Here is a 26,386-nt window from a genome sequence, read left to right on the forward strand (position 1 = left end):
ATTTAATTATTTGTAATATGTTTTTGTTAATTAATTAAGAGAGGAATTTTATATAATATTCATTGAGCGATGGTGGTGTAATGGTTAGCATAGTTGCCTTCCAAGCAGTTGATATGGGTTCGATTCCCGGCCATCGCACTTCAATTCCAATTTTACATGCTACGTATCTGTAAATAATACTGGAGAAGAACGATAATTACTTTTTATATTTAATTATTCGTTATCTCCTTTTCTTAATTAATTAAGAGAAGGATTTTATATAATATTCATTGAGCGATGGTGGTGTAATGGTTAGCATAGTTGAATTCCAAGCAGTTGATCCGGGTTCAATTCCCGGCCATCACATTTCAATTCCAATTTTACATGTTACATATCTGTAAATAATACTGGAGAAGAACGATTATTTCTTTCTATATTTAATTTTTCGTATTCTGTTTTTGTTAATTAATTAAGAGAAGAATTTTTATATAATATTCATTGAGCGATGGTGGTGTAATGGATATCATAGTTGGCTTCCATGCAGTTGATCTGGGTTTGATTCCCGGAAATCGCATTTCAATTCCAATTTTACATGCTACATATCTGTAAATAATACTGGAGAAGAACGATAATTTCTTTCTATACTTAATTATTCGTATTCTCCTTTTGTTAATTAATTAAGTGAAGAATTTTATATAATATTCATTGAGCGATGGTGGTGTAATGGTTAGCATAGTTGCCTTCCATGCAGTTGATCTGGGTTCGACTCCCGGAGATCGCTTCTCAATTCCAATTTTACATGCTACATATCTGTAAATAATACTGGAGAAGAACGATAATTTCCTTCTAAATTTAATTTTTCGTATTCCCCTTTTGTTAATTAATTAAGAGAAGAAATTTCTATAATATTCATTGAGCGATGGTGGTGTAATGGATAGTATAGTTGCCTTCCATGCAGTTGATCTGGGTTCGATTCCCGGAGATCGCATTTCAATTCCAATTTTACATGCTACATATCTGTAAATAATACTGGAGAAGAACGATAATTTCTTTCTATATTTAATTATTCGTATTCTCCTTTTGTTAATTAATTAAGTGAAGAATTTTATATAATATTCATTGAGCGATGGTGGTGTAATGGATAGCATAGTTGCCTTCCAAGCAGTTTATCCGGGTTCGGTTCCCGGACATCGCATTTCAATTCCAATTTTAGACGATACATATCTGTAAATAATACTGTAGAAGAACGATAATTTCTTTCTATATACTATTAATTTTTCGTATTCCCCTTTTGTTAATTAATTAAAAGAAGAATTTTTATATAATATTCATTGAGCGATGGTGGTGTAATGGATAGCATAGTTGCCTTCCATGCAGTTGATCTGGGTTCGATTCCCGGAGATCGCATTTCAATTCCAATTTTCCATGCTACATATCTGTAAATAATACTGGAGAAGAACGATAATTTCTTCCTATATTTAATTATTTGAATTCTCCTTTTGTTAATTAATTAAGAGAAGAATTTTATATAATATTCATTGAGCGATGGTGGTGTAATGGTTAGCATAGTTGCCTTCCAAGCAGTTGATCTTCTCTTAATTCTTCTCTTAATTATTTAACAAAAACAGATTACGAATAATTAAATATAGAAAGAAATTATCGTTCTTCTCCAGTATTATTTACAGATATGTAGCATGTAAAACTGCAATTGAAATGCGTAGGCTGGGAATCAAACCCGGATCAACTGCTTGGAAGGCAACTATGCTAACCATTACACCACCATCGCTCAATGAATATTATAGAAAATTCTTCTCTTAATTAATTGACAAAAGGAGAATACGAATAATTAAATATAGAAAGAAATTATCGTTCTTCTCCAGTATTATTTACAGATATGTAGCATGTAAAATTGGAATTGAAATGCATAGGCTGGGAATCAAACCCGGATCAACTGCTTGGAAGGCAACTACGCTAACCATTACACCACCATCGCTCAATGAATATTATATAAATTTCTTCTCTTAATTATTTAAGAAAAACAGATTTGGAATAATTAAATATAGAAAGAAATTATCGTTCTTCTCCATTATTATTTACAGATATGTAGCATGTAAAATTGGAATTGAAGTGCGATGGCACGGAATCGAACCCGGATCAACTGCTTGGAAGGCAACTATGCTAACCATTACACCACCATCGCTCAATGAATATTATATAAATTTCTTCTCTTAATTATTTAACAAAAACAGATTACGAATAATTAAATATAGAAAGAAATTATCGTTCTTCTCCAGTATTATTTACAGATATGTAGCATGTAAAATTGGAATTGAAGTGCGATGGCCGGGAATCGAACCAGGATCAACTGCTTGGAAGGCAACTATGCTAACCATTACACCACCATCGCTCAATGAATATTATAGAAAATTCTTCTCTTATTTAATTAACAAAAGGGGAATACGAATAATTAAATATAGAAAGAAATTATCGTTCTTCTCCAGTATTATTTACAGATATGTAGCATGTAAAATTGGAATTGAAATGCGTAGCCTGGGAATCAAACCCGGATCAAGTGCTTGGAAAGCAACTATGCTATCCATTACACCACCATCGCTCAATGAATATTATATAAAATTCTTCTCTTAATTAATTAACAAAAGCAGAATACGAATAATTAAATATAGAAAGAAATTATCGTTCTTCTCCAGTATTATTTACAGATATGTAGCATGTAAAATTGGAATTGAAATGCATAGGCTGGGAATCAAACCCGGATCAACTGCTTGGAAGGCAACTACGCTAACCATTACAACACCATCGCTCAATGAATATTATATAAAATTCTTCTCTTAATTATTTAACAAAAACAGATTACGAATAATTAAATATAGAAAGAAATTATCGTTCTTCTCCAGTATTATTTACAGATATGTAGCATGTAAAACTGGAATTGAAATGCGTAAGCTGGGAATCAAACCCGGATCAACTGCTTGGAAGGCAACTATGCTAACCATTACACCACCATCGCTCAATGAATATTATAGAAAATTCTTCTCTTATTTAATTAACAAAAGGGGAATACGAATAATTAAATATAGAAAGAAATTATCGTTCTTCTCCAGTATTATTTACAGATATGTAGCATGTAAAATTGGAATTGAAATGCGTAGCCTGGGAATCAAACCCGGATCAAGTGCTTGGAAAGCAACTATGCTATCCATTACACCACCATCGCTCAATGAATATTATATAAAATTCTTCTCTTAATTAATTAACAAAAGCAGAATACGAATAATTAAATATAGAAAGAAATTATCGTTCTTCTCCAGTATTATTTACAGATATGTAGCATGTAAAATTGGAATTGAAATGCATAGGCTGGGAATCAAACCCGGATCAACTGCTTGGAAGGCAACTACGCTAACCATTACAGCACCATCGCTCAATGAATATTATATAAATTTCTTCTCTTAATTATTTAACAAAAACAGATTTGGAATAATTAAATATAGAAAGAAATTATCGTTCTTCTCCATTATTATTTACAGATATGTAGCATGTAAAATTGGAATTGAAGTGCGATGGCCGGGAATCGAACCCGGATCAACTGCTTCGAAGGCAACTATCCTAACCATTACACCACCATCGCTCAATGAATATTATATAAAATTCTTCTCTTAATTATTTAACAAAAACAGATTACGAATAATTAAATATAGAAAGAAATTATCGTTCTTCTCCAGTATTATTTACAGATATGTAGCATGCAAAACTGGAATTGAAATGCGTAAGCTGGGAATCAAACCCGGATCAACTGCTTGGAAGGCAACTATGCTAACCATTACACCACCATCGCTCAATGAATATTATAGAAAATTCTTCTCTTATTTAATTAACAAAAGGGGAATACGAATAATTAAATACAGAAAGAAATAATCGTTCTTCTCCAGTATTATTTACAGATATGTAGCATGTAAAATTGGAATTGAAATGCGTAGGCTGGGAATCAAACCCGGATCAAGTGCTTGGAAAGCAACTATGCTATCCATTACACCACCATCGCTCAATGAATATTATATAAAATTCTTCTCTTAATTAATTAACAAAAGGAGAATACGAATAATTAAATATAGAAAGAAATTATCGTTCTTCTCCAGTATTATTTACAGATATGTAGCATGTAAAATTGGAATTGAAATGCATAGGCTGGGAATCAAACCCGGATCAACTGCTTGGAAGGCAACTACGCTAACCATTACACCACCATCGCTCAATGAATATTATATAAATTTCTTCTCTTAATTATTTAAGAAAAACAGATTTGGAATAATTAAATATAGAAAGAAATTATCGTTCTTCTCCATTATTATTTACAGATATGTAGCATGTAAAATTGGAATTGAAGTGCGATGGCCGGGAATCGAACCCGGATCAACTGCTTGGAAGGCAACTATGCTAACCATTACACCACCATCGCTCAATGAATATTATATAAATTTCTTCTCTTAATTATTTAACAAAAACAGATTACGACTAATTAAATATAGAAAGAAATTATCGTTCTTCTCCAGTATTATTTACAGATATGTAGCATGTAAAATTAGAATTGAAATGCGTAGGCTGGGAATCAAACCCGGATCAAGTGCTTGGAAAGCAACTATGCTATCCATTACACCACCATCGCTCAATGAATATTATATAAAATTCTTCTCTTAATTAATTAACAAAAGGAGAATACGAATAATTAAATATAGAAAGAAATTATCGTTCTTCTCCAGTATTATTTACAGATATGTAGCATGTAAAATTGGAATTGAAATGCGATGGCCGGAAATCGAACCCGGATCAACTGCCTGGAAGGCAACTATGCTAACCATTACACCACCATCGCTCAATGAATATTTTATAAAATTCTTCTCTTAATTAATTAACAAAAGGAGAATACGAATAATTAAATATAGAAAGAAATTATCGTTCTTCTCCAGTATTATTTACAGATATGTAGCATGTAAAATTGGAATTGAAATGCATAGGCTGGGAATGAAACCCGGATCAACTGCTTGGAAGGCAACTACGCTAACCATTACACCACCATCGCTCAATGAATATTATATAAATTTCTTCTCTTAATTATTTAACAAAAACAGATTTGGAATAATTAAATATAGAAAGAAATTATCGTTCTTCTCCATTATTATTTACAGATATGTAGCATGTAAAATTGGAATTGAAGTGCGATGGCCGAGAATCGAACCCGGATCAACTGCTTGGAAGGCAACTATGCTAACCATTACACCACCATCGCTCAATGAAGATTATAGAATATTCGCACTTCATCGCACTTCAATTCCAATTTTACATGCTACATATCTGTAAATAATACTGGAGAAGAACGATAATTTTTTTCTATATTTAATTATTCGTAATCTGTTTTTGTTAATTAATTAAGAGAAAGAATTTTATATAATATTCATTGAGCGATGGTGGTGTAATGGTTAGCATAGTTGCCTTCCAAGCAGTTGATCCGGGTTCGATTCCCGGCCATCGCACTTGAATTCCAATTTTCCGTGCTTCATATCTGTAAATAATACTGGAGAAGAACGATAATTTCTTTCTATATTTAATTGTTCGTAATCTGTTTTTGTTAAATAATTAAGAGAAGAATTTTATATAATATTCATTGAGCGATGGTGGTGTAATGGTTAGGATAGTGGCCTTCCAAGCAGTTGATCCGGGTTCGATTCCCGGCCATCGCACTTCAATTCCAATTTTACATGCTACATATCTGTAAATAATACTGGAGAAGAACGATAATTTCTTTCTATATTTAATTGTTCGTAATCTGTTTTTGTTAAATAATTAAGAGAAGAATTTTATATAATATTCATTGAGCGATGGTGGTGTAATAGATACTGTGTTTGCTTGTTGAAGTGAGTAGACGTGTCCTCGCTCTGTGCAACAAGCTCTGACGCGTTTACTTTCAACGCTGCCTTCTATAGCAATCAGGCTTGCTGTTGTTTTTTGTTTTTTTCTTTCTTTTTTTCTGTGTTCTTTTTGTGAGTGAATTAGTTGAATGAACCATGTCGTTAAAAAGGGTAAATACTCTTAAATATGATTTTGGTGGTGTTTCGCAGCGACCAAGCACTTTGAGTTTGCATCAGTGGCTCAGTGATAACTTCAAATTTACTGTTGATGATGTATTAAGTATCGAAATGGATGTTTATCGCAAATTGTTATATGTGAAACTTCGTACCGAAGAGCTTTGTGAATCAGTTTTGCGTACTTCTGACGGAACTGTGTACTATAGTGATACAGATGGGAAACATCCAGTACCAGTTTTGTGGGCCGATGTGCAAATTGTAACCGTTAAGTTGCTTTGTACGCCAATGGAACTTGATGATGCTGAAATTAGAAGTGTTCTTGGGGACTATGGTGTTATTTCTAAAATTTCAGATGAACTTTATTCTGCTGATCATGTTTACCCTATACGAACCGGGCGTAAATTGATACGAATGGAAGTGAAACGACCTATTCCATCGTTTGTTGTAATCCAAGGACAAAAGTTTTGTGTTACGTACCCCAATCAGACCCGTACATGCCTCAGGTGCAATGGGGCACACATGTATTCTAATTGCCCCCTTAGAGTTCCCAGTGATCCCAACAGTTATGCAGCTAAGATTGCCCCTACACTTCGCACTAATAATTCTGCAGATCGTCTCATGCCTAAATTTGACAGTTTGCCCATTACTTCCCGCCCTTGGAACAAACCCACCATCAGTGTATCATGCTCATCTGACCCAAGTGTGCCTACAGTAGATGCAACTCAATTTCCTGAACTACCCACTACGAATGTTTCCTGTGAGCCGAACAATGCTACTAGTGTCTCCTCAGAATTGCCTGTACGTGCGTGTTCTATTCCTTCCACTGAAAAAACAGAAGCCCCGCAGCAGTTACCAATTACATCTGATGCCCTCTTGTCTAATTGTGTTACGGATGTTGAACCAGTTTCTGGAGAACATGACTTCTCATCGATTACGTCGGCTTCTACGATCGTTCATCGTAACGAGTGCTGTACTTCTGGTTCCCAGGACAATTGTGGTTCGTCTGAGGATATGCATCGTGCACCACCCACCCCATCCCCGCCTAGTGAGATGCAGGGTGCTTCTCCTATCACGGACTTCAATGCAATTAGTGACGAAAATCGAAATCGCCGCAAGCGTTCCAAACGTAATGAACTGAGTCAAAAACTGTTTAAGAAATGTGAAAATGACCCGACCACATCTATTGTGTCTACAAATATTGATACTATGTCATGATATCATGGTTGGTGCATGCGTTATGTGTCAATGGCTCCAGATCAATTGTGTTACGATCAGTTAGTATCTCCTATACTGCGTTAGATTGACTTGTATGTCATTCCAATGTTCTACGCTTCCCTTCACAGTTTTACTTGTTTTTAATTATGCTTTTATCTTTATTTTCTTCGCTCTTTGTTTTGTATTGGTGGTGTTATGTGCTTTCTAGTGTGATGATGCTTAAAATTGCTACGATTAACATTAATAACTTGCAAAGTTCTGCCAAACAATCTGCACTACGTGACTTTTTGAATGTAGAGGGTATTGATGTTGCCCTTTTACAAGAAGTTGGTCTTTTTGAACTGAATCTCGGTCCAACCTATACTGTAGAAAATAATTTTGACAATAGCGGCACAGGTACAGCGATTGTTTTTCGCAATTCAACAAGTTTCTCTTCTCCTGTGTTCCATCCGTCCGCTCGAATCATACGTGGTAACCTAGGCGATATCAATCTTGTCAATCTTTATTCTCCGAGTGGTTCACAAGCTCGAACCAGGCGAAATACCTTCTTTTCCCAGGACGTTGCTCTGTCACTTGGATCCAATGTTGAAAGGTTAATTTTGGCGGGAGATTACAATTGCGTTTTAAGGCCTGAAGATCAAACGCCGGGATTTAACTACTGCCATGCTCTCCAGGAATTAGTGACTGGACTTCATTTACGAGACACATGGATCTGTCTGAAACCGCAAGCACGGGATTACACCTACCTATCACACCAGAGTGCGTCACGCCTTGACCGCATATATGTATCTCCCGTATTGGTGCCATGCATTAAGCAAGTTGAAATTGCCCCCACCTCCTTTTCTGATCACTCAGCTTATATTGTATCCTTCACCGTTCCTGATCTAACTGTTGAACGAGGTCGCGGTTATTGGCAATTCAACGCATCGTTATTGGAAGACGATCAATTTTGTGCTGACTTTCAATCCAAATGGCATTACTGGCTTAGACAACGTCAATACTTTCCTACTGTTAGTGATTGGTGGCATGCTTATTTCAAACCACGATTTGCAAGTTTCTGTCGGTGGTACTCAGCTGAAAAGTCCAGAGATCTTCGTAATCTGCTTTACTTTTATACCATGTGTTTGCGCGAAGCTCGCTGTGCTGCTGTTTCTGACTTAACTATGTTCTCTCAGGTTAAGCGTTATCAAGCCTTGCTTCTCAATTTGCATCGCCGCCGTATAGCAGGTATCAAGGTCAGAAGCAAGGTTCCAATAATAGATGCTGATGAAGAGCCATCATTACATCATATTCTCAAAGAAATCAAACGAGGCCAAGGAAAATGGATCCATCGAATCACTGATGACGAAGGACATCTTCATCAGGATGCTGCTTCCATTAAACATGTGTTTTGGTTGCACTACTCCAAACTTTATGGTATGGCTAACATTACTCCAACGTCTGAGGAATTTTCTACACCACCCTCTGCTCTTCTTGATGATGCTGCACAGCAATCTCTTGTTCGCCCTTTTAGTATTGAAGAGGTACAGCACGCTGTCCTTGCAGCTCCCAAAGGTAAATCTCCAGGGCTCGATGGAATCTCTGCAGAATGGTATGTCAAGTTTTTCCCTCTCATTGGTGAAATACTGACATGTATCGTTAACGAGTATTTCAGTACTAACCCACAGCGACTGTATCGTAGCCCAGGTGTTACAGTATTTATACCTAAGCAAGCACATCCCACAAGTGTTAATCATTATCGCCCTATCACTCTCCTCAATTGTGATTACAAGTTACTTGCCCGTTGTTTGAACAATAGACTCAGACTCTATATTGATATTCTCGCTAGACCATTTCAATATGCAAGAGTAGGTGTGAAGAAAATATACCACGTACTTCAAACTATTCGAGATGTTATCGCAAATTTTCAGACTCACACTACTAGTCATGCCTTGCTTGCCTTAGATTTTACTCAAGCCTTTGATCGTGTAGATCACAATTATTTGTGGTCACTAATGAAGCATATGAACGTTGGAGACTTATTTGTTCGTTGGATTCGCGTCATGTATGATGATTCGCAATCAAAATTAAAAATCAATGGGTTCCTTACTACACCTTTTCAACTCAAACGCAGCGTCAGGCAAGGATGTCCATTAAGCATGACTCTTTTTGTCATTTCTATCTGTCCCCTACTATACAGAATTGCCGAGCGTATCCAAGGCCTTACTATTTGTAATGTTCCTGTCAAGGTGTATAGTTTTGCTGATGATGTGCATGTTTTCCTTCGTGATCCACAGGATTTAGCAATAGTTGAAGAATGCGTTCAAGAGTACTCTGAACAGTCAGGAGCACTTCTTAATAGACGGAAAACGAACCTCCTGCCGTTAGGAAATGGTTCTACAACTGCATTTATAAATTTTCCTCAAGTAGTGAAGAATATGAAAGTACTTGGCATTTATTTTTCCTGTAACTTGCATGAGAGTATAGCCAAAAATTTTGACGATGTTTTTCTGAAGATAAGATCTGTTTTACATCAGCATAGATCTCGTAACCTCTCGTTGATATCTCGGGTCTACTTTGTAAATACATATGCCTTTTCCAAGTTGTGGTACATCTGTCAAATTCTGCCTATGCCTACACCTTACATTCAGAAGTTCACCAGCATTGCTAACTGGTTTGTGTGGACAGGTATGATTTTTCGAGTACGCTATCCAATTCCATGTCTACCATATAGTGCCGGGGGACTAAACCTTCTACATGTTGCCAGCAAAACGAAAGCCTTATTTTCTCACCGGGGGTTCCAAAACATTCAAGGTATTGGAGATCACCTCAGTACTACGCTCCTTTCGTCTCTCGTAGCTACTAATGATGGATTACTACCAGTGAACTTATCTATGATTCCTACCGATTTCTGGTATTTTAAAGATGTCATATGTAATTATTTTTATTTGTCTGTGAGTGGCCCGCAAAACTTACCTCAAACAGTAAAACTTCTCTATAAATTTTTTCTACACGAACAACCCAGCGAACGTCATCATATAATTTCCAAATTCCCATCTGCGAATTGGCAACGTATTTCGAGGAACATTTCATGTAATTTTGTGTCCACCTCAGCTCGTTCGTTATGGTACAGATCTGTTAATAACATAATAGATACTAAGGCTAAACGGCATCATCTTCAAATTACAGATGACAACCAATGTCATATTTGTGGGAAAGTTGATACTTTGGAACATCGTCTCACTACCTGCAACGAATCGCTCTCCGTTTGGAAAACTTATCGTGAAATGGTTCAGTACTTGTGTAAAATAAGCATGGATTGCATTACTGTTCAAATGATCTTGTTTCCTGATTTTAGATTTTTCCCTACAGAGAAGCAAAATTCTGTTGTTTGGCTATCTGCTAATACTATAGAATTTATTCTGTCGCCTAAGTTACCTCAAGCACATCACACATACAAGGATTTCCTGTGTTCACGGTATGGTAAATTCCCACCACCAAGAAGGAAAAAACTCTTTGCACATTACCTCAACTACTTATTGTATGGACGCCCGCTATAATTGACATGTAATTTTTTTTTTACCCCTACTATACATTGACTTTGTACCAATGTACACAGTGTGTACCAATATGTAACTTTATTTTTGTATTTTGATACAATATGAAACTTCAATTATTAAAAAAAATGGTTAGCATAGTTGCCTTCCAAGCAGTTGATCCGGGTTCGATTCCCGGCCATCGCACTTCAACTCCAATTTTACATGCTACATATCTGTAAATAATACTGGAGAAGAACGATAATTTCTTTCTATATTTAATTATTCGTAATATGTTTTTGTTAATTAAGAGAAGAATTTTATATAATATTCATTGAGCGATGGTGGTGTAATGGTTAGCATAGATGCCTTACAAGCAGTTGATATGGGTTCGATTCCCGGCCATCGCATTTCAATTCAAATTTTACATGCTACATATCTATAAATAATACTGGAGAAGAACGATAATTTCTTTCTATATTTAATTATTCGTATTCTCCTTTTGTTAATTAATTAAGAGAAGAATTTTATATAATATTCATTGAGCGATGATGGTGTAATGGTTAGCATAGTTGCCTTCCAAGCAGTTGATATGGGTTCGATTCCCGGCCATCGAATTTCAATTCCAATTTTACATGCTACATATCTGTAAATAATACTGGAGAAGAACGAAAATTTCTTTCTATATTTAATTATTCGTATTCTCCTTTTGTTAATTAATTAAGAGAAGAATTTTATATAATATTCATTGAGCGATGGTGGTGTAATGGTTAGCATAGTTGCCTTCCAAGCTCTTGATCCGGGTTTGATTCCCAGCCTACGCATTTCAATTCCAATTTTACATGCTACATATCTGTAAATAATACTGGAGAAGAACGATAATTTCTTTTTATATTTAATTATTCGTATTCTCCTTTTGTTAATTAATTAAGAGAAGAATTTTATATAATATTCATTGAGCGATGGTGGTGTAATGGTTAGCATACTTGCCTTCCAAGCAGTTGATATGGGTTCGATTCCCGGCCATCGCATTTCAATTCCAATTTTACATGCTACATATCTGTAAATAATACTGGAGAAGAGCGATAATTTCTTTTTATATTTAATTATTCGTATTCTCCTTTTGTTAATTAATTAAGAGAAGAACTTTATATAATATTCATTGAGCGATGGTGGTGTAATGGTTAGCATACTTGCCTTCCAAGCAGTTGATATGGGTTCGATTCCCGGCCATCGCATTTCAATTCCAATTTTACATGCTACATATCTGTAAATAATACTGGAGAAGAACGATAATTTCTTTTTATATTTAATTATTCGTATTCTCCTTTTGTTAATTAATTAAGAGAAGAATTTTATGTAATATTCATTGAGCGATGGTGGTGTAATGGTTAGCATAGTTGCCTTCCAAGCAGTTGATCCGGGTTCGATTCCCGGCCATCGCACTTCAATTCCAATTTTACATGCTACATATCTGTAAATAATACTGGAGAAAAAGATAATTTCTTTCTATATTTAATTATTCGTATTCTACTTTTGATAATTAATTAAGAGAAGTAATTTATATAATATTCATTGGGCGATGGTGGTGTAATGGATAGCATAGTTGCCTTCCAAGCACTTCATCCGGGTTTGATTCCCAGCCTACGCATTTCAATTCCAATTTTACATGCTACATATCTGTAAATAATACTGGAGAAGAACGATAATTTCTTTCTATATTTAATTATTCGTATTCCCCTTTTGTTAATTAATTAAGAGAAGAATTTTCTATAATATTCATTGAGCGATGGTGGTGTAATGGTTAGCATAGTTGCCTTCCAAGCAGTTGATCCGGGTTTGATTCCCAGTCTATGCATTTCAATTCCAATTTTACATGCTACATATCTGTAAATAATACTGGAGAAGAACGATAATTTCTTTCTATATTTAATTATTCGTAATCTGTTTTTGTTAAATAATTAAGAGAAGAATTTTATATAATATTCATTGAGCGATGGTGGTGTAATGGATAGCATAGTTGCCTTCCAAGCACTTGATCCGGGTTTGATTCCCAGCCTACGCATTTCAATTCCAATTTTACATGCTACATATCTGTAAATAATACTGGAGAAGAACGATAATTTCTTTCTATATTTAATTATTCGTATTCCCCTTTTGTTAATTAATTAAGAGAAGAATTTTCTATAATATTCATTGAGCGATGGTGGTGTAATGGTTAGCATAGTTGCCTTCCAAGCAGTTGATCCGGGTTTGATTCCCAGCCTATGCATTTCAATTCCAATTTTACATGCTACATATCTGTAAATAATACTGGAGAAGAACGATAATTTCTTTCTATATTTAATTATTCGTAATCTGTTTTTGTTAAATAATTAAGAGAAGAATTTTATATAATATTCATTGAGCGATGGTGGTGTAATGGTTAGCATAGTTGCCTTCCAAGCACTTCATCCGGGTTTGATTCCCAGCCTACGCATTTCAATTCCAATTTTACATGCTACATATCTGTAAATAATACTGGAGAAGAACGATAATTTCTTTCTATATTTAATTATTCGTAATCTGTTTTTGTTAAATAATTAAGAGAAGAAATTTATATAATATTCATTGAGCGATGGTGGTGTAATGGATAGCATAGTTGCCTTCCAAGCACTTCATCCGGGTTTGCTTCCAGCCTACGCATTTCAATTCCAATTTTACATGCTACATATCTGTAAATAATACTGGAGAAGAACGATAATTTCTTTCTATATTTAATTATTCGTATTCCCCTTTTGTTAATTAATTAAGAGAAGAATTTTCTATAATATTCATTGAGCGATGGTGGTGTAATGGTTAGCATAGTTGCCTTCCAAGCAGTTGATCCGGGTTTGATTCCCAGTCTATGCATTTCAATTCCAATTTTACATGCTACATATCTGTAAATAATACTGGAGAAGAACGATAATTTCTTTCTATATTTAATTATTCGTAATCTGTTTTTGTTAAATAATTAAGAGAATAATTTTATATAATATTCATTGAGCGATGGTGGTGTAACGGATAGCATAGTTGCCTTCCAAGCACTTGATCCGGGTTTGATTCCCAGCCTACGCATTTCAATTCCAATTTTACATGCTACATATCTGTAAATAATACTGGAGAAGAACGATAATTTCTTTCTATATTTAATTATTCGTATTCCCCTTTTGTTAATTAATTAAGAGAAGAATTTTCTATAATATTCATTGAGCGATGGTGGTGCAATGGTTAGCATAGTTGCCTTCCAAGCAGTTGATCCGGGTTTGATTCCCAGCCTATGCATTTCAATTCCAATTTTACATGCTACATATCTGTAAATAATACTGGAGAAGAACGATAATTTCTTTCTATATTTAATTATTCGTAATCTGTTTTTGTTAAATAATTAAGAGAAGAATTTTATATAATATTCATTGAGCCCTGGTGGTGTAATGGTTAGCATAGTTGCATTCCAAGCAGTTGATATGGGTTCGATTCCTGGCCATCGCATTTCAATTCCAATTTTACATGCTACATATCTGTAAATAATACTGGAGAAGAACGATAATTTCTTTCTATATTTAATTATTCGTATTCTCCTTTTGTTAATTAATTAAGAGAAGAATTTTATATAATATTCATTGAGCGATGGTGATGTAATGGTTAGCATAGTTGCCTTTAAGCAGTTGATGCGGGTTCGATTCCCGGCCATCGCATTTCAATTCCAATTTTACATGCTACATATCTGTAAATAATACTGGAGTTTCAGTTCGTCCGTGACCTTCGTGCAGTTCACATCGTGTACTGTGCTGTGTCTGTACGAGTTGAGTGCTTGGAGTTTGGTGGAGGGTGGTGTCTGGTTGCTTCGCTGTTTTTCTCTCGTTTGGTGTTGTGTTTGCTGCCTGTGCAATTGAATTGAATTTTTTTTCCTTCTTGGAACGCTAAGTTATTAATTGTGGTTATTCAGTGACTAATGGCTTCCTTACGTCTTAATACGATTCATATTAACTTCCAGAGTGTAGTAAATGTTCCTAATTCTATTTACTTACATGAATGGATACACAATGAATTTAAGTTTGCATTAAGTGATGTTTTGAGCATAGAACTTGATTTTGCTCGTAAGTTTCTTTTTATTGAACTTTCTAATGCGGACTTGTGTGATCGGATCCTCATGGATCGTAATGGTGTTGTGCCATATACTGACGCTGAAGGTACTTATGAACTGCCTTTAGAATCGGCTTCTCACATGTTCAAATTGGTGAAAATTCATACAGTTCCTATGGAAATTTCGGATGCCCAAATAAAGCAAGTGCTGGGACAGTATGTCGAAATTATTTCTATGGACGAAGAAAAATACCCCAAAGGTCATTATTATCCTGTACGAACTGGTCGGAAACTCTTAAAAATGATTTTGAAACGGAACATTCCTTCCTATGTGACCATCTGTAATTTACGGCTTTGGGTTACCTATTTTGGGCAAACTAAAACGTGTGCTAGATGTGATAGTGAAAATCACCTCGTTTCCTCCTGCCCCCATCGCCAGGCTAAGCCAGTTCAGCCTCATGGGCATACGTCAACGTCAGTGGCTCCAGGTGTCCGTACCCTACTGAGGGGACCGCCTCCCCCATTACAACTTGACAGTGCGCCCGACCCTACAAATTACAGTATTTTTCCTGTATTGCAACCGAAACCTCCTTCAGACCCTCCCGCTAATACCAGTGTTGAATGTGTTTCTTCTGTGCCAGCCCCCACCCCCGCTGTAACTGGGGAAGTGCTTTTTTCAACAGTAGTTCCTAACAGTTCTAAACTTCTACCTAGTGCTGAGTCGTTTTTTGAAGCTGAACCTTCTAATGCCAAATGTTCCCCCCCGGATCCTGTATTTTGCAGTCGCAGCAACAGTCCCACTACCGTAGTAGAAGAATTGCCCGGCTCTCCAGTTCCAGTTTCACTGCCTCCCACTGTTGAGACCCCTGTGGATACTCCTGTGACATGTTTGAATGCTTCATCTATCAAGAGTACGACTACTCCTGACGTTCATCCTGTTTCTACCACTACGACTTGTTCTGACGCTATGGTGCTGGACAGCGTTTCAACCGCACCTACTACCACGGAAGTCAACCGTTCGTCTTCTGCATCTCCAGAACGAGGACGTCGAAAACGTAAGAAGCGACATGAACTTGGTAAGTTACTCTTTTCTCAAACCGTTCAATTACAAGATGATATCAGTGCTCCCGAGGATGTCAGTGCTTCTCAGTGAACTCGCCGATCTTGTGTAAATTGAAAACTACAGTGCCTAGTGTATATTGGATATTGTCTTGTTTTTATAATGAATCTCCTCCCAATCCGTTTTTTACTTTTATGGTCCCTTTTTATAGGGTTTTCATTGTGTTTGTTACCGTTTCCGTATGATTATTTCTCCATGTTTTCAGTGAATTTTGCTACAATTAATGTTAATGGTTTGTCTTCCGCGGTTAGAAAAGCTGCTTTAGTGGATTTTATTTTGGTCCATTCTCTTGACGTCGTGTTTTTACAAGAAGTAAACTTTTCTACTCTACACTTACCGCATCAGTATATCTATGTTGCTAATGATACTCCTTCTGATACCGGCACTGGTCTCATTTATAGGGCAGATTTGGCAATTGATAATTTAATTTTACATCCGGAAGGTAGACTGTTAACAGCAAAATTAGAACACTGTCACCTTGCTGACGTTTATGCTCATTCTGGAAGTAATCACAAAGCTGACAGAGAGCATTTTTTTGCTACTGACCTTGCAGTCGCTTTACATGATAGTACCGCTCCTATTATCTGCGCAGGGGATTTCAATTGTTCTCTTCTTGCGCAAGATCATCATCCAGGACGCAACTTTTCGTCTACCCTACAACAGGTAGTCACTTCGTTTAACCTTATCGATGTTTGGAATTATTATAAGCCTACGGAACTAGGACATACATTCTTTACTAGCCACAGTTCTAGTCGGTTAGACAGATTTTACATATCTAAATCCTTAATTCCTAGTGTGCTGGATATACAACTTTATGCTGCTTCGTTCACTGATCACTGTGCTGTATTGTTAACATTGAAGTTACCTGTTCAAAAATTTTATCAGTGTTCTCCGTTATGGCATATGAATACATCTCTGTTAACGGACCCTGAGTTGCAACAACGCCTTCTCACTAAATGGCGCCAATTTTCCAATTCTAGTGGACGTTCATCCTTGCTTACTGGTTGGGAACTTTATATTAAACCCGCTTTAAGATCTGTATGTAGACATTATAGTAAGGAGCGTTGGCATGCTTATCATACCCAGTTTAATTATTATACTCGTTTACTACATGACTATTACTCTGCATATCCTGGACCTATGCCTCCTTCTGTGTTTGTTAAGGTCAAAGAAATTAAAGCGTTACTGATATCATTGTATCGGAAGCGCACAAAAGGTTTTTTCGTCAGAAGTAAAACGGAAAGTTGTAATGCAACGGAGAATGCGGCACTTCAGCAAATTTGTAAAGGGCGCAAACGCGGTCAACGTAAACTTATAAGTAAATTAGTAGATCAGACTAACACTGTGCATCAGGGTAATCAGGTGGTGCCATGCTTTCATAAGTATTATACCAGTTTATATACAAATGTATCTCCCATAAATACTTCCTCTTCCCCCTTTTTTGATATGCTTCCTAGCTTGGATCCTGCCGATCGTGAAACTCTGGATGCACCATTTACAGAACAGGAAGTTAAAAATGCCATTCTTATGGCTAAACGACAAAAGTCAGCAGGTCCTGATATGATACCCAATGAAATGTACTTAATGTTTACTGATTTGATGTTACCATTCCTCACTCAAATGTTTAATGAATTTTGGAGTCGGCCTCACTTGACTCGGCACATGAAAAAAGGCTTTTTGGTATTAGTTCCTAAACATGCCCATTCTACTCGCATTCAAGATTACCGTCCTATTACATTACTTAATTCTGACTACAAGATTCTTGCACGTCTTCTTGCAAATAGACTGAGGCACGTCTTACACCGTTTATTGTCTCCATTTCAGTTTGGTCATGGCTCTTGCCCTCCCTTGTATGTCGCCTTAAGTAATATCAGGGACACTATTGCTTATTTTACTAATGTTCATGGTTCTACCACTGCATTACTCTCAGTCGATATGACACAAGCTTTTGATCATCTCTATCTCGATTATTTATATCAATTACTGCCGTCTTATGGTATCGGATCTCATTTTATTTCTATGATAAAAGCGCTTTCTTCCGATCGCTTACTTCAAATACATTGTAATGGTATTTTATCTAAGCATTTGGTTGTGAACAGAGGTCTCCCCCAGGGATCCCCCTTAAGTTCCATTTTATACAGTTTAGCTATTGCACCCTTAGTATACAAACTTAATAATCTTTTGACTGGTGTCCGTATTGAAACAAGGGCCATTTGCATTCAAGCATACATTGATGATGTCCATGTCATACTTAATTCCCCTGCAGATTTACAGGTGGTTCAGACGGAGCTTAATAAATTTGCTAGTATTTCGGGTGCTGTTGTTAATTACCACAAAAGTAAACTTTTTTGTTTTCACTCTGAGGCTGAGCAATTTTATCACACACCTTTTACTCTTGTTGATGGTTTTAAACTTTTAGGAATTCACTGGCGACGCACAATAAAAGAAACCATAGATTATAATTATTCGCAAGTCACGGCTAAAATAATTTCTACTTTATATGCTAATAAGTTGCGAGACCTTACATTATATGGTCGTGCTTATTTTCTTAATGTATTTGCATTTTCTCAACTCTGATTTCTCGCTCAAATTTTCCCATTCCCGGTCAAATATGAAAGTAAAATCACCAGCCACGCATTATATTTTCTGTGGCATAAACAAATCTTCAGAGTTGCTCGTCCAACTATCTATGAGCCTCTTGCTCATGGAGGTTTACGTATTTTAAATATTCGCCAACAATGCCGCAGCTTATTATTACACCGTACATGTGTTTTACTTTGTGTGTATGCTTCTTCAATCACAGCTGTGTTACTAAAACAATGTCTTTTTTATGTATCTTTAGATTCGCCAGTCAGTGTTCTACCTTGGTTTCATATGTACCCACACCTTACTAATGCTATTCTTGATATAAGTTATGCTCTAATCAGTCATGAGAATATTGAAACGTATACTGTTAAACAATTATATTGTTATTATCATAGTAATATTCGATATGTTCCTAAAATACAGCAGCAATTTCCGACTGTTCAATGGTCGCAAATTTGGACCAATATTACGGCGAAATTTCTTTCTTTTAGTCTTAAATCGCTTTGGTTTCTTCTTGTACACAATTTAATTGTTACAAATGTACGTAGATATAACATTGGACTAAGTAGTACTATGTATTGTGCCCGATGCCCTACTGAGGATACAATTGAACATCGTCTTTCAGGGTGTCATGAAAGCAAAGTGATCTGGTCCAAATATTGTTCTATTGTAAGCCGCATTCTCCGTTTGCACCCAAAATATGTCACTGTTACAAGCATGTTGCTGCGTCCTGAATATAAACATTTTCCGCAACCAAAGCACAATCTTATTATCTGGTTAACGGTAACTACTGCAGCTTTAATACTTGAGGACGATATCAAAGGAAATACTGATCTGTATCTAAAACTTTTAATTTCTCGTCTGTCATTTTTTACATCTCAACAACAACGGAAATATTTTGCTAATTATGTAAACGCCATTTATTAACGTTCAAACTTGGTTTTCTGTTTTCTTTTAGATTAAGTATGTGCCTAAGTATGTAATTGCACTTTTCTTGAATAAAGAATAAAAAAAATGGTGGTGTAATGGTTAGCATAGTTGCCTTCCAAGCAGTTGATCCGGGTTTGATTCCCGGCCATCGCATCTCAATTCCAATTTTACATGCTAAATATCTGTAAATAATACTGGAGAAGAACGATAATTTCTTTCTATATTTAATTTTTCGTATTCTGTTTTTGTTAATTAATTAAGTGAAGAATTTTATATAATATTCATTAAGCGATGGTGGTGTAATGGTTAGCATAGTTGCCTTCCAAGCAGTTGATTCGGGTTCGATTCCCGGCCATCGCATTTCAATTCCAATTTTACATGCTAAATATCTGTAAATAATACTGGAGAAGAACGATAATTTCTTTCTATATTTAATTTTTCGTATTCTGTTTTTATTAATTAATTAAGTGAAGAATTATATATAGTATTCATTAAGCGATGGTGGTGTAATGGTTAGCATAGTTGCCTTCCAAGCAGTTGATTCGGGTTCGATTCTCGGCCATCGCATTTCAATTCCAATTTTACATTCTACATATTTGTAAATGATACTGGAGAAGAACGATAATTTCTTTCTATATTTAATTTTTCGTATTCTGTTTTTGTTAATTAATTAAGTGAAGAATTTTATATAATATTCATTAAGCGATGGTGGTGTAATGGGCATACTGTGTTTGCTTGTTGAAGTGAGTAGACGTGTCTTCGCTCTGTGCAACAAGCTCTGACGTGTTTACTTTCAACGCTGCCTTCCTTAGCAATCAGGTTTGCTGTTGTTGTTTTTTTTTTCTTTCTTTTTTTCTGTGTTCTTTTTGTGAGTGAATTAGTTGAATGAACCATGTCGTTAAATAGGGTAAATACTCTTAAATATGATTTTGGTGGTGTTTCGCAGCGACCAAGCACCTTGAGTTTGCATCAGTGGCTCAGTGATAACTTCAAATTTACTGTTGATGATGTATTAAGTATCGAAATGGATGTTTATCGCAAATTGTTATATGTGAAACTTCGTACCGAAGAGCTTTGTGAATCAGTTTTGCGTACTTCTGACGGAACTGTGTACTATAGTGATACAGATGGGAAACATCCAGTACCAGTTTTGTGGGCCGATGTGCAAATTGTAACCGTTAAGTTGCTTTGTACGCCAATGGAACTTGATGATGCTGAAATTAGAAGTGTTCTTAGGGACTATGGTGTTATTTCTAAAATTTCAGATGAACTTTATTCTGCTGATCATGTTTACCCTATACGAACCGGGCGTAAATTGATATGAATGGAAGTGAAACGACCTATTCCATCGTTTGTTGTAATCCAAGGACAAAAGTTTTGTGTTACGTACCCCAATCAGACCCGTACATGCCTCAGGTGCAATGGGGCACACATGTATTCTAATTGCCCCCTTAGAGTTCCCAGTGATCCCAACAGTTATGCAGCTAAGATTGCCCCTACACTTCGCACTAATAATTCTGCAGATCGTCTCATGCCTAAATTTGACAGTTTGCCCATTACTTCCCGCCCTTGGAACAAACCCACCATCAGTGTATCATGCTCATCTGACCCAAGTGTGCCTACAGTAGATGCAACTCAATTTCCAGAACTACCAACTACGAATGTTTCCTGTGAGCCGAACAATGCTACTAGTGTCTCTTCAGAATTGCGTGTACGTGCGTGTCCTAATCCTTACACTGAAAAAACAGAAGCCCCACAGCAGTTACCAATTACATCTGATGCCCATCTGATGCCGATTACGTCGGCTTCTACGATCGTTCATCGTAACGAGTGCTGTACTTCTGGTTCCCAGGACAATTGTAGTTTTTCTGAGGATATGCTTCGTGCACCATCCACCCCATCCCCGCCTAGTGAGATGCAGGGTGCTTCTCCTATCACGGACTTCAATGCAATTAGTGACGAAAATCGAAATCGCCGCAAGCGTTCCAAACGTAATGAACTGAGTCAAAAACTGTTTAAGAAGTGTGAAAATGACCCGACCACATCTATTGTATCTACAAATATTGATACTATGTCATGATATCATGGTTGGTGCATGCGTTATGTGTCAATGGCTCCAGATCAATTGTGTTACGATCAGTTAGTATCTCCTATACTGCGTTAGATTGACTTGTATGTCATTCCGATGTTCTACGCTTCCCTTCACAGTTTTACTTGTTTTTAATTATGCTCTTATCTTTATTTTCTTCGCTCTTTGTTTTGTATTGGTGGTGTTATGTGCTTTCTAGTGTGATGATGCTTAAAATTGCTACGATTAACATTAATAACTTGCAAAGATGGAGATCGCATTTCAATTCCAATTTTACATGCTACATATCTGTAAATAATACTGTAGAAGAACGATAATTTCTTTCTATATACCTTTCAGACCTGATTTTTTGTTTACTCTCCGGTGTTATTGTTATTTTGAATTATTATTCTTTATGACTTAACAAATGAAATACAACCGTCAATTCGTTTGCGGATGTCATATTTAGAGAATTATGGACGAAACATTTTGCGTGCATTAGGGTTGAAATACGTATGTAAAATAAAAATGGGATTAATCGAACACATCATTGTGATCTATATAGTTTAGAAACTGAAAATACATCACTAAAACAAAAGGAGAATTTATTGCAAATAGCTTGTTTCGCCAAAAATAAAACAGCCTACGTCGGTGAGCTTTGTCCATTGTGATAGCTCCTGCAAGTAGTCTACAAGAAATGTGCATTGCTTCCTGACAACAGATTAAAACACCACATAAATAGTGGAAAGTGATTTAGAAAAGTTCAAAGAATTCTGACATAAAAACCCAGCCATTTAGAATCCTCCAGAGTAATTATATTAAGCTTAAAACTTAATGTACACAAATGTGACCACCAGGTCTGAAAGGGATATACTATTTAATTTTTCGTATTCCCCTTTTGTTAATTAATTAAGAGAAGAATTTTATATAATATTCATTGAGCGATGGTGGTGTAATGGATAGCATAGTTGCCTTCCATGCAATTGATCTGGGTTCGATTCCCGGAGATCGCATTTCAATTCCAATTTTACATGCTACATATCTGTAAATAATACTGGAGGAGAACGATGATTTCTTTCTATATTTAATTATTCGTATCCTCCTTTTGTTAATTAATTAAGTGAAGAATTTTATATAATATTCATTGAGCGATGGTGGTGTAATGGATAGCATAGTTGCCTTCCAAGCAGTTGGTCTGGGTTCGATTCTCGGAGATCGCTTCTCAATTCCAATTTTACATGCTACATATCTGTAAATAATACTGGAGGAGAACGATAATTTCTTTCTATATTTAATTTTTCGTATTCTGTTTTTTTTTTGCTAATTAATTAAGTGAAGAATTTTATATAATATTCATGGAGCGATGGTGGTGTAATGGTTAGCATAGTTGCCTTCCAAGCAGTTGATTCGGGTTCGATTCCCGGACATCGCATTTCAATTCAAATTTTACATGCTACATATCTGTAAATAATACTGGAGAAGAACGATAAATTTCTTTCTATATTTAATTATTCGTATTCTCCTTTTGTTAATTAATTAAGAGAAGAATTTTATATAATATTCATTGCGCGATGGTGGTGTAATGGATAGCATAGTTGCCTTCCATGCAGTTGATCTGGGTTCGATTCCCGGAGATCGCTTCTCAATTCCAATTTTACATGCTACATATCTGTAAATAATACTGGAAAAGAACGATTATTTCTTTCTATATTTAATTTTTCGTATTCTGTTTTTGTTAATTAATTAAGAGAAGAATTTTATATAATATTCATTGAGCGATGGTGGTGTAATGGTCATACTGTGTTTGGTGGTTGAAGTGAGTAGACGTGTCTTCGCTCTGTGCAACAAGCTCTGACGTGTTTACCTTCAACGGTGCTTTCCTTAACATTCGTTTTGCTGTTGTTCTTTTTTTCGTTTTTTTTTCCTCTGTAACTTTTGTGAGTGAATTCGTTGAATGAACCATGTCGTTAAAAAGGGTCAATACATTAAAATATGATTTTGGTGGTGTTTCACAGCGACCAAGTACCTTGAGTTTGCATCAGTGGCTCAGTGATTCTTTCAAGTTTTCTGTTGATGATGTGTTGAGTATTGAAATGGATGTTTATCGTAAATTGTTGTATGTGAAACTACGTACCGAAGAACTTTGTGAAAACGTTTTGCGTGCTTCTGGCGGAACTGTGTACTATAGTGATACAGATGGTCAACATGCGGTACCAGTTTTGTGGGCTGATGTGCAAATTATAACCGTTAAATTGCTTTGTACACCAATGGAACTTGACGATTTTGAAATTAAGAGAGTTCTTGGGGACTATGGGATCATCTCGAAAATTTCTGATGAACTATATTCCGTTGATCATGTTTACCCTATACGAACCGGGCGTAAATTAATACGTATGGAAGTAAAAAGGCCTATTCCATCTTTTGTTGTCATCCAAGGACAAAAGTTTTGTGTCACGTACCCCAACCAGATCCGAACCTGTCTCAGGTGCAATGGGGCTCATATGTACTCCAATTGTCCCCTTCGAGTTCCCAGTGATCCGAACAGTTATGCAGGGAAGGTAGCTCCTATATTTCGCAATAACGATCCTGCAGAGCGTCTTATGCCTAAATTTGACAGTTTGCCTATTCCTTCCCGACACTGGAACAAACCCACCACTAGTGTACCGTGCTCATCTGACGCAAATGTATCTACAATAGACGCTTCTCAATTTCCGGAACTACTAAGTACGAATGTTTCCTGCGAGCCGAACAGTGCTAAGAGTGTTTCCTCAGAATCGTCCGCAAGTGCGTGTTTTAGTTGTTCCACTGAAAAACAAGATGGTTCACAGCCGTTACTACTCCCATCTGCTGCACCTTCATCTAATTCTGTTTCTGATCTCGAAACAGTTCCTGGGGGAGAAGATCTCTCTACTGCGCCGATTTCTACGACAGTTAATCGTAATGAGAGCTGCTCGCCTGGCTCCCAAGCAAAGTGTGGTTCTCCTGAAGAAAGGTTTCATGCTCCCTCCCCCCCCCCATCTCAGTCTAGTGAGTCGGAGGTCGCTTCTCCTATCATGGAAGTAAGTACAGTTAGTGACGACAATCGAAATCGACGCAAGCGTACGAAACGTAATGAATTGAGTCAAAAGCTATTTAAAAAGTCTGAAAATGACACGAATGCGTCTATTCTGTCTCCAACTACTGACATTATGTCATAATATGGTTCTTAATACAGTACATGTGCTATATTTTAATGAATTCAGTTTAAGTATCTTACAGCACGTTAGTCTCTTCTTCTATAATACGTTAGATTGATATGTATGATATTTAGATGTTTTAAGCTTTCTTTTATTGTTTCTCTTGTCAGATATTATGCCGCTATATTTACTTTCTCTGCTCATTCTTTTGTGTCGGTGGTTTTCTGTGCTTACCAGTGTGATGATGCTTAAAATTGCTACGGTTAACATTAATAATTTGCAAAGTTCCGCCAAGCAGTTTGCTCTTTGTGACTTTTTGCGCATAGAGGGCATTGACGTTGCCTTTTTACAAGAGGTTGGTATTTCTGAATTAAATCTTAGTCCATCTTATGCTATAGAAAATAACTTTGACAATAGTGGTACAGGTACAGCTATTGCTTACCGACATTCAACAACTTTTTCTTCACCTGTGTTCCATCCCTCTGCTCGAATAATACGGGGTAATCTAGGAGACATCAATCTTGTCAATATTTATTCTCCGAGTGGTTCACAAGCTCGCACCAGGCGAAATGCTTTCTTTTCTCAGGACGTTGCTCTGTCGCTTGGATCCAATGTTGAAAGGTTAATTTTGGCTGGAGATTATAATTGCGTTTTAAGGCCTGAAGATCAAACGCCGGGATTTAACTACTGCCATACCCTCCACGAGTTAATCAATGGACTTCATTTACGAGACACATGGATCTGTCTGAAGCCACAAGCACGGAATTACACTTATTTATCACACCAGAGTGCCTCTCGCCTTGATCGCATATATGTATCTCCTGTGTTGGTACCATGCATTAAGCACGTTGAAATTGCCCCCACCTCCTTTTCTGATCACTCAGCCTATATCGTATCTTTCAGCTTTCCTGATCTACGAGTTGAACGAGGTAGGGGTTATTGGCAATTCAACACATCGTTATTGGAAGACGATCAATTTTGTGCTGAGTTTCAGTCCAAATGGCGTTACTGGCTTAGGCAACGTCAATACTTTCCCACAGTAGGCGACTGGTGGAATACTTATTTCAAACCACGGTTTGCAAGTTTCTGTCGGTGGTACTCATCTGAAAAATCCAGAGATCTTCGTAATCTGCATTACTTTTATACCAGGTGTTTGCGAGAAGCTCGCTGTGCTGCTGTTTCTGACTTATCTATGTTCTCTCAGGTTAAGCGCTATCAAGCTTTGCTTCTCAATTTGCATCGCCGCCGTGTAGCTGGCACCAAGGTCAGAAGCAAGGTTCCCATAATAGATGCTGATGAAGAACCATCATTACATCATGTCCTCAAAGAAATCAAACGAGGCCAAGGAAAATGGATCCTAGATGACGACGGACATCTTCATAAGAATGTTGCTTCCATCAAACAAGTGTTTTGGATGCACTACTCAGAACTTTATAGTATTGCAGACACTACTACAACGTCTGGGGAATTATCTGCTTCACTTTCTGGTATTCTTGATGATGCAGCGCAGCAATCTCTTGTTCGAGCTTTTAGTATTGAAGATGTACATCACGCTGTTCTCGCAGCTCCGAAAGGTAAATCTCCAGGAC

At 36.5% G+C, this 26,386-nt stretch overlaps 8 non-coding genes across 8 annotated transcripts; 5 read left to right on the forward strand and 3 right to left on the reverse strand.

Moving 5' to 3' along the window:
* The first annotated feature begins 66 nt into the window (after nt 1–66).
* Nucleotides 67–138, forward strand: TRNAG-UCC (transfer RNA glycine (anticodon UCC)). Its single transcript has one exon. It is a non-coding gene; the product is annotated as a tRNA-Gly (tRNA).
* Nucleotides 139–2,314: 2,176 nt separating this feature from the next.
* Nucleotides 2,315–2,386, reverse strand: TRNAG-UCC (transfer RNA glycine (anticodon UCC)). Its single transcript has one exon. It is a non-coding gene; the product is annotated as a tRNA-Gly (tRNA).
* A 1,998-nt stretch (nt 2,387–4,384) lies between these two features.
* Nucleotides 4,385–4,456, reverse strand: TRNAG-UCC (transfer RNA glycine (anticodon UCC)). The gene has a single exon. It is a non-coding gene; the product is annotated as a tRNA-Gly (tRNA).
* A 756-nt stretch (nt 4,457–5,212) lies between these two features.
* On the reverse strand, nt 5,213–5,284 carry TRNAG-UCC (transfer RNA glycine (anticodon UCC)). The gene has a single exon. It is a non-coding gene; the product is annotated as a tRNA-Gly (tRNA).
* A 172-nt stretch (nt 5,285–5,456) lies between these two features.
* Nucleotides 5,457–5,528, forward strand: TRNAG-UCC (transfer RNA glycine (anticodon UCC)). Its single transcript has one exon. It is a non-coding gene; the product is annotated as a tRNA-Gly (tRNA).
* A 6,655-nt stretch (nt 5,529–12,183) lies between these two features.
* On the forward strand, nt 12,184–12,255 carry TRNAG-UCC (transfer RNA glycine (anticodon UCC)). Its single transcript has one exon. It is a non-coding gene; the product is annotated as a tRNA-Gly (tRNA).
* A 7,586-nt stretch (nt 12,256–19,841) lies between these two features.
* Nucleotides 19,842–19,913, forward strand: TRNAG-UCC (transfer RNA glycine (anticodon UCC)). Its single transcript has one exon. It is a non-coding gene; the product is annotated as a tRNA-Gly (tRNA).
* Nucleotides 19,914–20,048: 135 nt separating this feature from the next.
* On the forward strand, nt 20,049–20,120 carry TRNAG-UCC (transfer RNA glycine (anticodon UCC)). The gene has a single exon. It is a non-coding gene; the product is annotated as a tRNA-Gly (tRNA).
* The last annotated feature ends 6,266 nt before the right edge of the window (nt 20,121–26,386 follow it).

Source organism: Thermobia domestica, chromosome 7 (assembly GCF_964235325.1).
Source record: "Thermobia domestica chromosome 7, izTheDome1.hap1.1, whole genome shotgun sequence".
In the NCBI taxonomy this organism is placed as follows: Eukaryota; Metazoa; Arthropoda; class Insecta; order Zygentoma; family Lepismatidae; genus Thermobia; species Thermobia domestica.